Source organism: Aedes aegypti, chromosome 1 (assembly GCF_002204515.2).
Source record: "Aedes aegypti strain LVP_AGWG chromosome 1, AaegL5.0 Primary Assembly, whole genome shotgun sequence".
Taxonomy (NCBI): domain Eukaryota; kingdom Metazoa; phylum Arthropoda; class Insecta; order Diptera; family Culicidae; genus Aedes; species Aedes aegypti.
Window position 1 is genome coordinate 8,619,009 of NC_035107.1, and position 17,662 is coordinate 8,636,670.

Sequence of the window (17,662 nt, forward strand, 5' to 3'; positions counted from 1 at the left end):
TATGATAGCATCGACCGCGAAGAGCTATGGAAAATCATGGACGAGAACAGCTTTCCCGGGAAGCTCACAAGACTAATAAGAGCAACGATGGACGGTGTGCAGAATAGCGTGAAGATTTCGGGCGAACATTCCAGTTCGTTCGAATCCCGCCGGGGACTTCGACAGGGTGATGGACTTTCGTGCCTGCTGTTCAACATCGCGATAGAAGGTGTCATGCGGAGAGCCGGGTTCAATAACCGAGGTACGATTTTCACAAGATCCAGCCAATTTGTTTGCTTCGCGGATGATATGGATATTGTCGGCAGAACATTTGGAACGGTGGCAGACCTGTACACCCGCCTGAAACATGAAGCGACAAAAGTCGGCCTGGTGGTGAATGCGTCAAAAACAAAGTACATGCTGATAGGCGGAACCGAGCTCGACAGAGCCCGCCTGGGAAGCAGTGTTACGATAGACGGGGATACTTTTGAGGTGGTTGATGAGTTCGTCTACCTCGGATCCTTGTTAACGGCTGATAACAACGTTAGTCCTTAAATACGGAGACGCATCATCAGTGGAAGTCGCGCCTACTATGGGCTCCAGAAGAAGTTGCGGTCGAGAAAAATTCACCCCCGCACCAAATGTACCATGTACCAAACGCTTATAAGACCGGTGGTCCTCTATGGACATGAAGCATGGACTATGCTGGAAGAGGACCTGCAAGCACTTGGAGTGTTCGAACGAAGGGTGCTTAGGACGATCTTTGGCGGAGTGCAGGAGAACGGTGTGTGGCGGCGGAGAATGAACCACGAGCTCGCTAGGCTCTACGGCGAACCAAGTATCCAGAAGGTTGCAAAAGCCGGAAGGGTGCGCTGGGCAGGGCATGTTGCACGACTACCGGACAACAATCCTGCAAAGATGGTGTTCGCGTCGAATCCGGTTGGCACAAGAAGGCGGGGAGCACAGCGAGCGAGGTGGCTTGATCAGGTGCAACAAGATCTGGAGAACGTGGGCCAAAATCGAGGTTGGAGAGACACAGCCATGGACCGAGTAAATTGGCGTAACATCGCTAACGAGGTTTTATCAAATTAATTGATGTAACACCAACTAAATAATAAATAAATAGAACGACTGCTGCCCAATACATCCCGTTACATGTCCCGCTGCATAAAACTACCAGGAGCACCAACCCCATTAAGCTTGTTGACGAATGGATTGACAAGAAAATATGATCAAAATTGTTATTGTATATCTTTTATTAAATAAATCTTTCTTGTATTTATGAGTCTTGAAGCTGATGATTTTATATATACGAAAATGAGCATTAAAATTATTAATATTTAATATCTAAAATAAAGAGTAAATTTTACTCTGTTTCTCAAAATATATTTTTTGGATAGTAGGTAAAATTCACTCGTTGATTTGACGTACAAGCCGCTACTCTTTGATGAGTAAAGGCCCTTTACTCTGTTTATGAGTTAAACTAGTTTCTCTCAAAGAGGGTACTTTTTTACCCTTTAAAGAGTACTTTGGTCTTTGCTTTGGTCTTTGCTTTGGTGGGATTGGCGCTACTGTCTCCAGCACTAGACTCTGAAGTGAAAAGTCGTTGATTATGAGCATCATGTCTCTTGTATAAAAGCATTCATTGACAGCTAGTTGTAGACACTGATTGAAATTATTTCCATCTCTTTTAATAGATGCAAGTTAGTGTCGAGGTAAGATTCAAGACTAGCACTCCGAAGATCAAAGGTTCAAATCTGGGTAAAGCGGAAACGTTTATTTTTTTACTTTTTTTATTTCAAATCAAAACATGCAACGTTGAATTCAAGCGATGTTTCTTTGAAATTGCGAAGATTAAACAGTAGTGCAAATCCTAGAGCAGAACTGTTGATATTATGGTGCTTATTTTTAACCGTGTATGGAAAGGCGACACTACTACTATTACATCAATGATGATTCTAATGATTCTTTGAGTTACACGCCGCTTTACCTTAAATAACTGTCGGATTTGTTTAACAAACAAAAATAAAAAATCTTATGAAATGAGATTTGAGTAAGTAGATTTCAGTCGAATAAACTATTATACAGTTACTAATGTTGCTTAGGCGATTTATAATGAAAAGAATGAGTACTTTTTATCAATCAAAAATTAAAAGTACCTATTACCGGGTACCGGGTGTAGGGAATAAAGGGATATTAGTGAAAGGGGTTTGACCACATTTAATCTGAACACTTTTTAATCTGTTCCCCCCTAATTTGCACATCGTTCAGATTTAAAGAAACTATAAGCAAAGAAGCGAAATGTTCCAATTGGAATTCCAAGTTTACTGTCAATGTCATTCCAATCGAGCAGGAGACTTGTCAAACACTTTTTCACACAAGCTGAAAACGGCTCACACAAAAATGTTACCACCCACGACAATTTTGCTTCTTCTGAAGTAGCATGTTTTCTGAATACATGAGTGTCGGTTGCAATTTTCATGCTTTGCATAAAGAATGCTCTACTCATTACATTGGTTTTCCATACATTCAGTCATTTTTTCATTCGTTACCCAAACCTGTGAAAATTCAACACATCAAACCTGTGACTCGCTTTAAGCGTGGGAATCAACATTGGCAGTGCTGCGTAATAGATTTGGCATAGTTGCTAGCTGATTTATTTTGAATATGATCTGATTTCGTCTCTTTATAATTTAGACTCTTTATTCAGATTAAAAATGGTTCAAACGTCATTAGCTCATGGAACAGAGTAAAGTGAAATGGAACGCTGTGGAACGGAGCGTAGAATCAAAACAAAACAGTGAGAGGTAACCAGAAACACATTTCTAGGGTGACTAGATGTTCAAATTAAAAATGAACTTCGATGGTTTGCATGAGGTACCGTTTAAATAAGCGGGGATGCACGGTATTAGTATGATTAGAAACTCTTTCTTTTAGTTAACATATTGTCAGGCAAAACTACATTTCTGTCAATCTTGCACAAAAGTTGCTGAAGAGTGTGGTTTAAGACAAATTTCAGGGAAATTAAAAAGTGGAAAGATTCTCACAGCTAATAATGCAGGATTCTCAGCAAGAAATTCAGCAGGATTATCAATATCTCAAGCATGATTGCCTAGAATTAAAGGCCGGATTCTAACAGATCCTGGACATAATAGTCCTTTCAGATTAACACATTGTCCTAGGTACAATTCTGATTGAATCCAAAATAAAGTGTTGACAGAATTTTGAGTAATTTACATGCAATACTCCTCTTTACGTTTCATGCTCATGATTTAAGACAAAAAGTTCATTCATATGGATCTCTAATATAATTCTCTGCTAACACTTCTTTTGCGTACTTACTTCTAGCCATATAAACAGGAATTTTCTCTGGAATTTCTTAAAAGATCGTTAAGATAGCGCTCATAAAATTCTCCTTAAGAAAATTGTTGGCCTATTTAGTACAAAAAAGTTAGTTAGGCATTTCGATATTATTAACAAACCAACTAAACCAAAGCTTCTACCTTAAAAATGAATGCGATTCACATGGCTGAAAATCTTCATTTGAAGTACCCAGAAACATATATTTTTACATTTCGCATGACAACATTTCTTATTTCTGTTCATTATGCCAAAAGATTGTATGCGAAACTTCTTGAAACTTGAAGGATTGCTTTAGGTTCCTTACACTGGTATGATCAGCTGGGCCGTAATTCATGATTATTGTTGAAAAAATGTTCCATGGAAAAAAAAAATAGAAATCATTGGAATACCCTAACTTAAAGAATCGGGATTAATTCCGGAACCATCTGGTTTGTGCCCATTGTTGCCTGTGTTATCAGAATAAACTGAAATTAGATTTTTTTTTTCTGAAAATTTTATTCAGATTCCTTAAGCTTTTTCTCTGATATGATGAAGAAGTTCTTTTAATATCTCTGATTGTTTTCTCTTCCTTTGCCTAGTAGTAACGTCCGTGGCTACATAGCAAAGCCATGCTCAAGGTGTCTAGGTTCGATTCCTGGTCGGTTCAGGATCTTTACGTAGCGGAAGTATTCTTGACTTCCCAGGGCACTGAGTAACATCGTACCTGCCACACGATATAAGAATGCAAAAATGGCAACTTTGTCAAGGATCTCGATTGATAACTGTGAAAATGTAATGAACACTAAACTGAGAAGCGGACTATGTTTTAGTTGGGATGTTACGACAGAGAGAAGATATCACTGAATTTAATCATTTTCATTTTACCCAACCTTCTTGAAGAATTTCTAGAAAATCATTAAAGTAGGGTAGAAGTACCAATTATGGCTATAGTACCAATTATGGCAATAGTGGGAACAAAAAGAGATTTTTCTTATTGTTTCACTAGACTATAATGGCTTATATTCACAGGAATGATTAAACTTTTTGTTTTTGATGGTAACTAAACCTTGAAAAGAACATTCGTGCAATAAGCTTCGAAAAATGAACATTTGAAAATTTTGCCTCACATATATGTCACCTTCTTAGCAGTTGGCTAAGGGACCTCCGTTACGAAATGTATGTTTTCATCCGGATAAACTGTTTCAACCGATGAATGTATGTTACCTAGTGAGAACAAATGAATAAATTTAGCTGGTATGCAATCAATTCTACTGTTTTAAGTTGGAAATCGTGTTATTTCCACTATGTCGATAACTGGTACAAAGAATGTATAAGAGCCCAATTATGGCAACACTCTGGAGGCTGTTTGTTTACATTTTTTGGTCAGTAAAATAAAAGAATTAAAGCTAATTTACGGGTGACTTCCACGACGGGACGGTTCGGTAAGGCATTATCTTCATGTTTTGTACTCAATTACTAAGATTTTTCAATCACACGTTCGAAAACGAAGATGCTAATTTCATGATAGAGAGGAGTTTTCAGCGACACTCGATTTTTGAATTTTTCCCTCTTTTTTCGTTAAAAATTGACACTGGAAAGGTAATGTGAGATCATTAATGCTGTTTTGTATCATAATTTGCATTTACACTACATTTTGACTTCTTTTTCGAAATTAATTTTCTCCCATGAACCCATTGCAAAAAATTGATTTAACATCTATTTAACCCAAAATTTTTGGAAAATTTTATGAGCGATATCTTCATTACATATTAGCGTTGCATTATCATTCGCTCTTCATGGCGTTTGAGTTCATTTCGTGCAAATATTCGATAGTCCATAATTGGTACACTTTTATGTCGAATGCTAGGAACGCTATTGCCATAATTGGTACAAAGACAACGCTTTTTAAAATCCATTTTTAGAAGCTTAAAGTCAATTTAGTACTAAAACTGTTTAAATCAACAGATTCGCAAGGCTTTAAACTAGTAATTGACACCAAAAAGTCATGCTTGAGTTTTAGAAACGCGGTTACAACTTGATTTTTATTACTACTGTTGACATATTGCATCCATAATTGGTACACCTACCCTATCTGAAAATCATTAGAGTCAATATCTGCACAAATTCGTTATAGAATCCTAGCGAAAACCATGATGTAAATCCTGGAGGCTACTAGGATTCCTTCACAACTTCTTCTGGAATTCCGTTGTAGATTCCTCAATGAAGAGCATTATTGAATGATTCCTTAAGGAATATATTCAGGTACTTTTCCACGAATTCGTACAGAAATTCCTCTTGAGATTCCTCCAGCATGTTTACCAGGGAATTTTCCATCAATTCCTCAAAAGATGCATTAATGAATTAATGAATTCCAGAATATCATCTAGCAAATACTTTAGCATTACAAAGCTGTAATGTTTTTTAATGTTTTAGCTGTTTCTATTAATTTCCTTAGGGATTACTTCGAAATGTCCACAGGAGTTCTCTCAGTATTTTCTCCATATTTTTTCAGGTGATTCTTTCACTAATTTTTCCAGTTGTTACTCCTATATATTATTCATAAATCCCTGCAGGAATTCTTCTTTGAAACCCCCCAAAAAATAATAACAAGGTGTTTGAATCATTACGATAATTTCCATGGAGTTCTACAAGAATTTGTTCAGGATTTCCTACGCCTAGTTTTCCTTAGATCATGAATACATCATTTCAAAAATTCCACCACGGATTCGGATCGAAAATTTCTCATCGATATCTATCGATTACTTAAGGAAATCTTCAAGGGACTACTACACATAGTTTTTAAACATTTCTTGATTGATTCGATTAATGTATCTACAGTAAGCCAAGAATATCATCCATTCATAACTCCAGGATACTCTTTTATAGTAATCAGGTAAATCAAATCGAGTCTAGTACATTACACTGAAGACGGCCTTACAGTTGAGGTCGAAATACGCGTATCTGTCAAAGGATACAAACTGTAGTAGAATTAAATAGTGTAGTACTAAATTCTTTTTTTTTCATCTACTTAGGCAGCGTCCATTTATTACGTAACGCTAAAATTGCAAATTATTAACGCCCCCCCCTCCGTTACGCTTTTTGTAAGGAAAATTTATTATTTTTGTATGAGCCGTAACGCTCGAGCCTACTCACCCCTCCCCTTTAGCTTTACGTAATTTATGGATGCTGCCTTCTAGGTATTTCACTAAACAGCTCGAAGATTTATTATCAATTCTAAATAGGGGAAGGGGTGGTAAAATGAAATCCTTAAGGAAATCATCTTGTTTCTGATAGAAAAACGAAGAATTTGTATAGTTCTATCGCAGAATATCAAAAATAGGGAAGTACTCTATAGCAGCGATATGGATTCAGACTAAAATAGCTAAATTTTCACATATTTTCATCGCTATCAAAAAGCGATGCAAATGTGCATTTCACCTGCACTATGTGGGTAAAATAAACAGCGGTTGGTGGTAAAATGAACACCACGGAAAAAACGCGAGCAAAACAAATATTTCTGAAAATTTTTAATGCCCCACCGAAAATACATCCACTAATGATTGTAACCCATTGAAAAAGAATTCTAAAGGTACCGTAATCCGGGGGCAAATTGATCACTATTTTACAACTTTTTGTTGTGTTATCCTTCGGAATTCAAATACCGGGTACCCCCGTTGGTTTAACCACATTCAATCTGAACACTTTTTAATCTGTACCCCCCTAATTTGCACATCGTTCAGATTAAAAATGGTTCAAACGTCATTTAGCTAATGGAACAGAGTAAAGTGAAATGGAACGCTGTGAAACGGAGCGCAGATTCAAAACAAAACAGTGAAAGAGGTAACCAGAAACACATTTCTAGGGTGACTAGATGTTCAAATTAAAAATGAACTCCGATGGTTTGCATGAGGTACCGTTCAAATTAGCGGGGGTGCACGGTATTGTCAAATAAATTTCAACAACGTCAGTACCGTAAAATGGGGTGTTAAGGACTAGTGGGGTTTAAAGGGATTGAACTTCTCAATCAAGTTTGACAAATTACAGAAACTTCGAAAGTCGATATATAAGTCATCTGAAATGCTTCATTTGTTCAGAGAATTGTGAGCTGCATTATGTGATAAGGGATGTCTATTGAAATAAAGTATTGTGGAATCTAGATGTTGGAAACGTTTCAAAACATTTTTGTTCGATTTTTATAGGCTAAATACATTTAACTACAAAACTATGAAACAATATAAAGAAAAATATGTGAGCAACATAAAATATAAGAGATCATAACGCAGACAAAAAATTTTGAAAATTCTATCTAGATTTAGACTTTTAATAATTTCTATGGAAAAAGTCTCTTTTTGAAAACAAGTGGGGTGTTAAGGGATTATCTTTTCTTCTTTTTCCAAGTTACTAAACTCATTCAATTTATGCCATAATATATTTCAATATACTTTTGGCTTGTTCTGTGAAGTAAAACTGCATTGTAAAAGTTAACAAGTCTATTTGGTTTGTTACTGAATATCACCAAAAATGTCTAATCTCGAAAAATCGGTAAAACTGGTAGGAAATTCTTGACAACAACGTATTCAAGTAAATATGGGATTTTTCTTGATACTACAAACAACTTTCCCTAAATCGAGATTTAAATGATCATCAAATCATTAAATTATTGCGTTACAGAACACAACACCATTGCAACTGCGATTCAAGGGACCATCGAGTTAGCCATGAAAACCAACTTTTACTATGGTTCTCTAACTTGATAACGAGATACGGAATATCAAGTAGGGGAGAGTTGACTGAAATTTCATTTCTAACCTCTTTTTGTGAAAATTCGTGGCCTCGTCTGGCACTAAACGCATTGCGTTATAGAGTGTGCGTACTGGAACACTATTCTTCAGTATTTTTTCGACCATGCTACTGGATGTTACATGCTACTACGTTATTTAGTGTAGTGTTTTATATATAGGTCAAATTGGCCATTTCTCCTATTAAAACTAAAAGCTTGTTGAAATTATCCTTATATGATAGGTTATTCACGAAATGCTTTGCAAAGCTTATAGGATTTGAAACTGCAAAAAATGTATAGGTTATGATTATGAAAATGTATAGGTTATGATGATGATAAAATAAGTATAAAAATCATTTCAAGATAATTTTACGATATAGTTCCCCAAAAGGATAAATAACTATGAAAACTTTAGCAGGTAAAATAAAACAATTTGCGTTTGCAGCAGTTCATAACATTAATGTATTATCTGATTAAGGTTGAACATAACCTATGAAATTGAATGAAAGCGTCAAAGTTATTGACCAAAAGGATTATGTTTTGTTGTTGGCATAATATGGTTTTATTTACGAAACTCAAATTCCTTAACACCCCATTTTGCATTTCCGTCAAAAATCACACATTTTCGTGATTATTTCAGAAATCTGTCATGGGATCCTCATAATTGTGTTTGGCATTTGATATACACTACGAGAGAATGGTAGGGCTGTCCTTTGTTCAATTGTTGACATACTGAAAGTTGCTGGAAATTCGAGTTGAATTTTTTTTTTCATCCCATAACACCCCATTTTACGGTACTCCATTGATCTTTATCAGTTTATGTTATCAACTTTTCATGAAATTATATTTAACATATCATAAAAATTGTTTCAATATCAAAAAATAAAATGACACACTGGGGCAAAATTGATCACCATATAACAAAGCAGGTTTAAGAATGAAAAATTTCCCTATCTACTAAATTTGGGTCTCCTGAATCTGAAAATGATGTCAAAATTCTTACAACTCGAGTATTTGATCATTTTATTGCAAAATTAAACTTTGAAAATCTACCTAATACGCCTTAATGTATGCAATTTCCCTGTATCCCGCTAATTTGCACATCGTTCAGATTAAAAATGGCTCAAACGTCATTTAGCTCATGTAACGGAGTGTAATGAAATGGAACGCTGTGGAACGGAACAAAACAGAACAACCAAAAGGGTAACCAGATGTACGATTTTCTGTTGTTCGTAGAGTGACTAGAAGTTCAAATTAAAAATGAACCTCTGTGGTTTGCATGAGTTGCCGTTGAACGGCGGGGTTAAGCACATTATTTGATAATAACCGGTTTTATGGGCAAAAAACTATACTTGCTATGCTATATGATATCAAAAATGAATTCAATAGTTCATACTTAAGCTTACAGTACATTTTAAACACTCAAAGTTGACGTGTAGGCATAGCACCAGTGGATTGTTTAACACCGAGATTTCCAACTGAATTGCTTACACCTTCAAAAAGTGTGAATATTCTATGCAAAAAAGACCCTTATAAAAAGGAAATAGCTCAAAATCATCATTAGACATCTATGAATTAAAAAACATGGAGTGTTTGTGGTACCAACGAAACTTTCAGCATCGCCCCAGTGATCAATTTGCCCCCGGATTACGGTATCAGATTTGACATCATACCATAACGATATTCACCTTACTGAAAAACCTCAAGTCTTCCGAGCTTAAAGTTACGTCAGTTCTAATTTTCAAACGTGGTTCCCTAAAATCTTAGTTTTCGTTGATATTTTCACTTCAATTGACCTCCGTATCAACTCGAACACTCAGATGTATGCTCTAAATCGTCCGTGCGTCAAAAAAATTAATCGAAATTTGTTTTTTCTCGGTAAAAGGAACGATGTTCATTTTACCAACACGTCCCCTATATTTTTCGAATAAACCCATCAATTTTTGGAGCTATTCCTGGGTGTAACTGTGGATTAGAAAAGAAGAAAAGCAAATCAAAATGCCGGCAGAATAACATAATTGGTTTGGTTTTGTTAGAATTGTTGTGGGATTTGTTCGAAAAACCATTCGTTCGAAACAGTGATGGATTTTTCGACTGCCATCGACTGAAGCCGCAATCGAATCCACGCATTCAGAATAGGCCTAAACGACTGACGTTACTAACCGCATGGCCACAAAGTCCACTAGGAATATTTGGGAGAAATAGATACCAGACTAACAACTAGTAAGGTCGAAGTAAAAATAAGTAAAAAATATCTGTAGGGAATCCTGGGATAGTTTCCGTGAAAAATATCAGAGTCATATATTTGGAAATTTCTGAAGATACTAGCGTTGGAGATTCATCTGAGCATTCTAGAAAAATTACTGACAGATTTCGGGGAGGAAGGGGTTAGAGGAATCTCTTGCGGAATTTATGGAATAATCCCTAATAAAATACCTGTAGATTTCAGAAATAATCTCTAGAGAAATCTCTAAACGAATTCCTGAAGTTCTTTCTCGAGGAATATCAGAAATTTTTTTCAAAGAGCCTGTGAAATACTTTTTAAATGTTACTTTGGAGCCCTTAGACATTTTGATCAGGATTCACTGCAAGTAGAATGCAATACAGACTTTAGAGATCTTCCATTAAAAACAGAGACTTGTATTGAATTAGTGACCATGTTTCTAAAAAAAACACCTGCTGGTTTTTATGACATATAAATTTCATTCTATTTATATTTATATAGATATGGATATAGATTTAAGTGAAGTTCTATTTCAATAATCGACAAAAATGATACGGAATGTTTGCCAAATCATTTTGAAAAGCAAAATTGCCACAAGAATTCCCAGAAGAATGAATTATGTTTATTAATATCTTAAGTTATGTTAGAAACTGTTCCGTATCGACAGGACTATAGTGATTGAATTTGTGCTGAAAACCCAAGAACATTTCACTTTAATATTATGTGCTGTTTATACATCTCATAAAATTTTACTAAAATAAAAAATGCCGTTCAAAATTTCTGTAGAAGATCTACTTAAACTAAACAAGGATAGCTGGAGATGACCAACAAGTTCGATAAATATTTGAAGTAACAGCCGGAGGTATTCCTCATAAGTCTGGTGAAAGCAACGAAGTAATATGGTAAAAAATTTATAGATAATTTTCTCGATAGTTTCTAAGAAATTTAAACATAAAAAGATTTCTAGTAAAAAAAGGGAAGCTTTCGTATAAATCTGCAGCAAAATTTTCTATGGAAATATACTGAAAGATTCCTTGAATTAAATCCGAAAAGATTTTTTTGAATGATCTCAAATACACATCTGGAAAAATACTTAGGGGAATTTGTGGTAGAATCTATTAAAGAATTGGAGAAGAACCTGGATACTTCCTCTTTTTCCTCAAGAAACATTAGTATTTTTATAATCGTTTAACGAAAGTTTCACATTTTGTATTGAGGGTAACAAATTTCCAATGACCTTCAAATGCTCTGAAAACAAATTTTGAATGGATTTCCAATATCACATCAAACAATTTCTCGAACTACGAATGAGACCAAGAATTCTTTCAGGATTTTTTCCAGAAATTTCACCAAGAATTTCAACTTTATTCATGGTTCCAAAGAATCCTCCACAGCTGCTTTTTTAAGATTACTAAAAAAATGCTTTCAGATTCCCCCTGCATTATTCTAAGATTTGTTCCACACATTTTCTCGGGATTCTTCAAGAATTTTCTCCCGAGCTCCTTCAGCATTTTTCCTATAGAGGGATTCCACGGAGGCATGCAAGTCGATTCTGATCGACCATTTCAAAAATATCTGAAACTTTGCACAGTTTTTCAGTTCCATCTAAATCGTCATTTTCCGATATCAAATCTTCAAGTTGAGTCACGACTAACTTTTCAAAAGGGTGTATGTGAAAATGGTTCAAAAATATTCAAAAAGCTGCACAGCAAAAACGGTTCGTTCGATTGTTAGACAACTAAAGAAACAAAGTTAGACAACTAAATAAAGATTCCAAAAAAAATACACACAGTAAAAAAAATTTTTTTTTTGCATTAAAAAACATTATTTTTGTCACAAAAACTCAAATATCTCAAAACCCTATCGGGATACCAACGTAATTTTTTGAGGGAAAACGGTCCATTATATTAGCTATCTACCATAAAAATTTGGTGATGGTAAGCCAATAAACAAAAAAGTTATGACATTTCAAATATTTCACAAATTTGACACTTAGTGAATTTTTTTTTTTCATTTTTAATTTTTTTCAGGAGCGCAGTTTGTTGCTGAATTTTTTGTTAAGGGTACCACATGAGGTTAACAAGTTATTTTCATGATATTTTATTTAATTATTCATAACTATTATAGCATCTATTAGAAAGTTAGACGCGATCCAGTGTTGTGATCTAAAGTCTTGATAGTGTCATATTTTTTATTGTACGTAACTGAAGAAAAATTCTCTCAATAGTGTTGAAACCTTTTGATAAAAGAAACCTATAAGAAATCTAATATTGAAGACAAAAGCTACAAAAAAAGTTTTCTATACAGGTATACGACTAGTTTACCTGCAAAAAGTTTACCTCGTAGAGAACAAGGCGGGTCTATACCCAGGTGATCTAGTATACGTAAAGCAGGTCGGTTTTCTCGGCGCTGGTTTTCTCCACAAAGTTAAAATCTGATTACACCTGGGTATAGACCCGCCTTGGTAGAGAATAGACTTTGTTGATCATATTTGGGAGAAAGCGAGTAACTTCAACAACATCAAAAACATGATAGGTACATACCATGAATATACTCACGAAAAAGCTAAAAATATACTACCACTATGGTTATAAAAGATTTAATTGTAAAATTTTTCTTCAGTCAAGCAAACGACACCAAACTAGTCAGTAAAAACTTAAAAGTGATTTTGTTTATTAAAATCTAACGAGCAACATGAGTAGTCGCTTTCTCAACTGTTGCAGGCAGTGTTCGAAAGAGCTACGAAATCTCACCGAAAGCACCATAGATAAACTGAAAGCGGCTGGTTATGCTCCAATGTCTACATTGAATACAAATTTACGCATTTGTACGTCCTGCCGTTTAAACGTTGACAAACGGGCAATCTGTACATCATCGGTGGATCAGGTTGCAGGAAGTTCGAAAACAACAACAACTGAGGAATTACTAGATGCACCGACAACAACTGAGGAGTTACCAGAAGTACCAAGTGCAGATAGTTTTGCCACGGTACCATCAGCGACATCTGTTTCAACAAATCAATCAGAAGATGAGTACATCCAGAAGGTCAACATCGAACGCTTCAACGAAGGGATAGCTGGAATAAAAGTGACTCCGATTAAATGGACGAAGATGGGTTACATCAATTATCCCGAGAAAAAATACCGTGAAATCAACGAAGCTGTACGAAGAAACCTCTTCAAATTAGGACCTGAGGATGTGGAAAATACAGACTACGATGAGGTAATTATGAATATGAAAGAAAGGTTCTCGAATCTAGCCACGACAAGGAAAGAAAAATTATTGATTTTGTCGATGCTGCCAAGCTCGTGGTCTATTCAAGACGCCATTGATGAGTTCAAAACCAATAGAAATACAGCAAAAGAGGCAAAACAATTCAAAAATAACTGTCTTGCAACCAAAAATGCTAGGTCGAGTACTTCATTAAAAGATGAGACAAAAGAAAAAATAATTCAATATTTTGAAGACGATGAAGTAAGTAGAGCTATGCCTGGCCAAAAAGATTATGTATCTGTAAAATAAGATGGAAAGCGTCAAGCAATCCAAAAACGATTAATGATGACTACTTTGAAAGAAGCGTATACACGCTTCAAGGAAATTAACGAAAATATTAAGGTAGGTTTTTCCTCATTTGCAAGCCTTCGTCCAAGGCAGGAACACATAATGTTTGTGTGTGCACAACACACGAAAATATTAACCTAATCTTACATAGTTTGAAAAGAATCAATTTATCAAAGGATATTAAAATGTTAACTGGTAGTCTTTTGTGTGAAAATACAACATCAAATTGCTATCTACGATCTTGTTCGGATTGTCCAGATTCGTCATCATTGGAAAATACTTTATTCGCTGAGTTTGAAGAAAATTATATTGATCAGTTATCAGCAATGGGTGACCACGGATAGGTGTGACCTAGAAACTATTGTAAAACCTGTAGATGAGTTTGTGTCATTTTTTTGCTTGAAATTAGAAAGTTTAATTCCTCACGACTTTATTAAAACAGAGCAATCCCGCTTTTTAAAAAATACGAAAAATACATTACAAGATAGTGAATTTTTAGTCGTTTGTGATTTTTTTGAAAACTATAGCTTTGTATTGCAAGATGAAGTGCAGTCCCATCACTGGAACGTACAACAAGCTACAATTCATCCATTCGTTATTTATTTCAATGGAAGTACGCAAATTGAAAATTTTAGTTTTATTGTAATTTCCGAAGATTTAAGACACGACTCAGTATCTGTAAATTTGTTCATTGCCAAAATGATTAACTTTTTACGCGTTGATAAGGATAAAGAAATCAGAAAGATATATTTCATGTCTGATGGAGCAGCATCGCAGTACAAAAACCGTAAGAGCCTATGTCAATTTAAATCAAAGTACGGAATTGATGCAGAATGGCATTTCTTTGCTACGTCACATGGCAAAGGTCCTTGTGATGCTATTGGAGGAACCATAAAGCGCATGGCCACAAGAGCAAGTTTAGCCAAAGAACGTGAGCATCCAATTAAAACTGCAAAAGAACTATTTGATTGGGCGAATCGCAGAAAAGAAGAAGATTTAACAAAATTATCATTTTGTTTTACTACTACTGAAGAGTACGAATTAACGGCATCAGAGCTCAGCGAGCAATATAATAACGCGAAAACGATCCAAGGAACCCAAAAATTTCACTGTTTCATTCCATTGTCAGAAAATAAAATTAAAGCAAAACTATACTCGAACTGTACTGATAATGATGCAAAAGTGTTCGATATTGTAAAAAAAATTGAATAACAATAAATAAATAAATAAGTATTAATAAAATGTTTTCATGATCTCATAACGCATACCCAAATCCAAAACTTTTAAAGTTTATATATAACATTTAGAAACTCATCGATCATACTCTAAAAAAAATATCCTGGTAAAAAAAAAAATTATTTTCGTGTAATCTGTTAATTCATTTTAATTTATACATATATACATATACATATAATATTTATTAGACAGTTTCACAAAAATCAAAATTTCTGGGATTCAACCAGTCACCCCCAAGTCCTAGTTGGAATACTAAAACAAACTACCAGACAAATTTTCATCCAATTTGGAGAAGAGTAGGAGGTGCCTCAAGTCGAATTTGTGTTTTTTGGCTATTTTTTACATTCAAAAAATTCTATCGAGAATTTGGAAAAACGAAAATCAAAATAAATACCACTGGTTGAACGTATTATTAGTACTTTACAACTTTTGAGAACACTGTATGCCGATTAGAGATGGTTTTGACCTCATAAAATTGATTTTTGTTCATTAAAGTACCTGTAAAACATACATTTCTCTACAGTTTTTGTTCTACGAGATTCTTAACCTCATGCCTAATCGTAAAAGTTCAATCGTAGTATCATTCCTTTGTCATTTCTGAACATTATTGTAGTACATCAATTTTGTCTCCGAATTACAGATGAATTGTAAAAAATCGTCGGAAATACGACATTCCTCATTCCCTGCATTTAGAGCTGCTGCTAAATGGCGCAATTGCTGACATGTTACAAAATTGAACATAGTAGCTTTGCTTTTTCAATGATGGATGATGATTGAAGAAAACATCTAGCAAATGTCATCAACGCAGTCGTGTTTCAAACATTATTCTCATTTGATGCCAAGCAATTTCATATGTGATATAGCCCCGAAGTCAAGCTTCTCGACTACCGATCTTGAGGATCAGAGTTTGATTCTTTTTTTCGAGTGAAACCAATGTTTATTATATGCAGCATAGAAACAGGACTAAAGGCGCAAATCACTACTTAAGCATTTCTCTTCATTCACTTAGGAGTGGGAGAATTTTGTCAGTTCTATTGATTAAGACTCAGCCACAAGATACACTTTTGAACAATAAATCGTGATGAAATTTGTTGACCTCAAGTCATTTGGTGCATTGGAAAAAAAAACACTCTAAATGAACTCGCGTAATCAAACTCTGATCCTCAAGATCGGTAGTCGAGAAGCTTGACTTCGGGGCTATATCACATATGAAATTGCTTGGCATCAAATGAGAATAATGTTTGAAACACGACTGCGTTGATGACATTTGCTAGATGTTTTCTTCAATCATCATCCATCATTGAAAAAGCAAAGCTACTATGTTCAATTTTGTAACATGTCAGCAATTGCGCCATTTAGCAGCAGCTCTAAATGCAGGGAATGAGGAATGTCGTATTTCCGACGATTTTTTACAATTTATCTGTAATTCGGAGACAAAATTGATGTACTACAATAATGTTCAGAAATGACAAAGGAATGATACTACGATTGAACTTTTACGATTAGGCATGAGGTTAAGAATCTCGTAGAACAAAAACTGTAGAGAAATGTATGTTTTACAGGTACTTTAATGAACAAAAATCAATTTTATGAGGTCAAAACCATCTATAAACGGCATACAGTGTTCTCAAAAGTTGTAAAGTATTAATAATACGTTCAACCAGTGGTATTTATTTTGATTTTCGTTTTTCCAAATTCTCGGTAGAATTTTTTGAATGTAAAAAATAGCCAAAAAACACAAATTCGACTTGAGGCACCTCCTACTCTTCTCCAAATTGGATAAAAATTTGTCTGGTAGTTTGTTTTAGTATTGCAACTAGGACTTGGGGGTGACTGGTTGAATCCCAGAAATTTTGATGTTTGTGAAACTGTCTAATATTTATACATATACATAATATTTATACATATAATATACATAATACTAATGAATACATGAAAACGACTTGTTTAATTCACGCAAGGCCCTTAACAATAAAATCAACAACAAACTGCGGTTCCCGTAATAATTTACATCGAAAAAAATTTTTTTGTTTCTACTAAATGTGAAAATTGTGACATGTTTGAAATGTCATAACTTTTTTGTTTATTGGTTTACCATCACCAAATTTTTATGGTAGATAGCTAATATAATGGACCGTTTTCCCTCAAAAAATTACGTTGGTATTCCGATAGGGTTTTGAGATATTTGAGTTTTTGTGTCAAAAATAATGTTTTTTAATGCAAAAAAAAATATTTTTTTTTACTGTGTGTATTTTTTTGGAATCTTTATTTAGTTGTCTAACTTTGTTTCTTTAGTTGTCTAACAATCGAACGAACCGTTTTTGCTGTGCAGCTTTTTGAATATTTTTGAACCATTTTCACATACACCCTTTTGAAAAGTTAGTCGTGACTCAACTTGAAGATTTGATATCGGAAAATGACGATTTAGATGGAACTGGAAAACTGTGCAAAGTTTCAGCTCAATAGAAAAAAAATGAATTAAAAAATTTACCAAATTTTGGTGCTGTTGCTTGGAATCACTCTATAGATTTCTCCTGGAA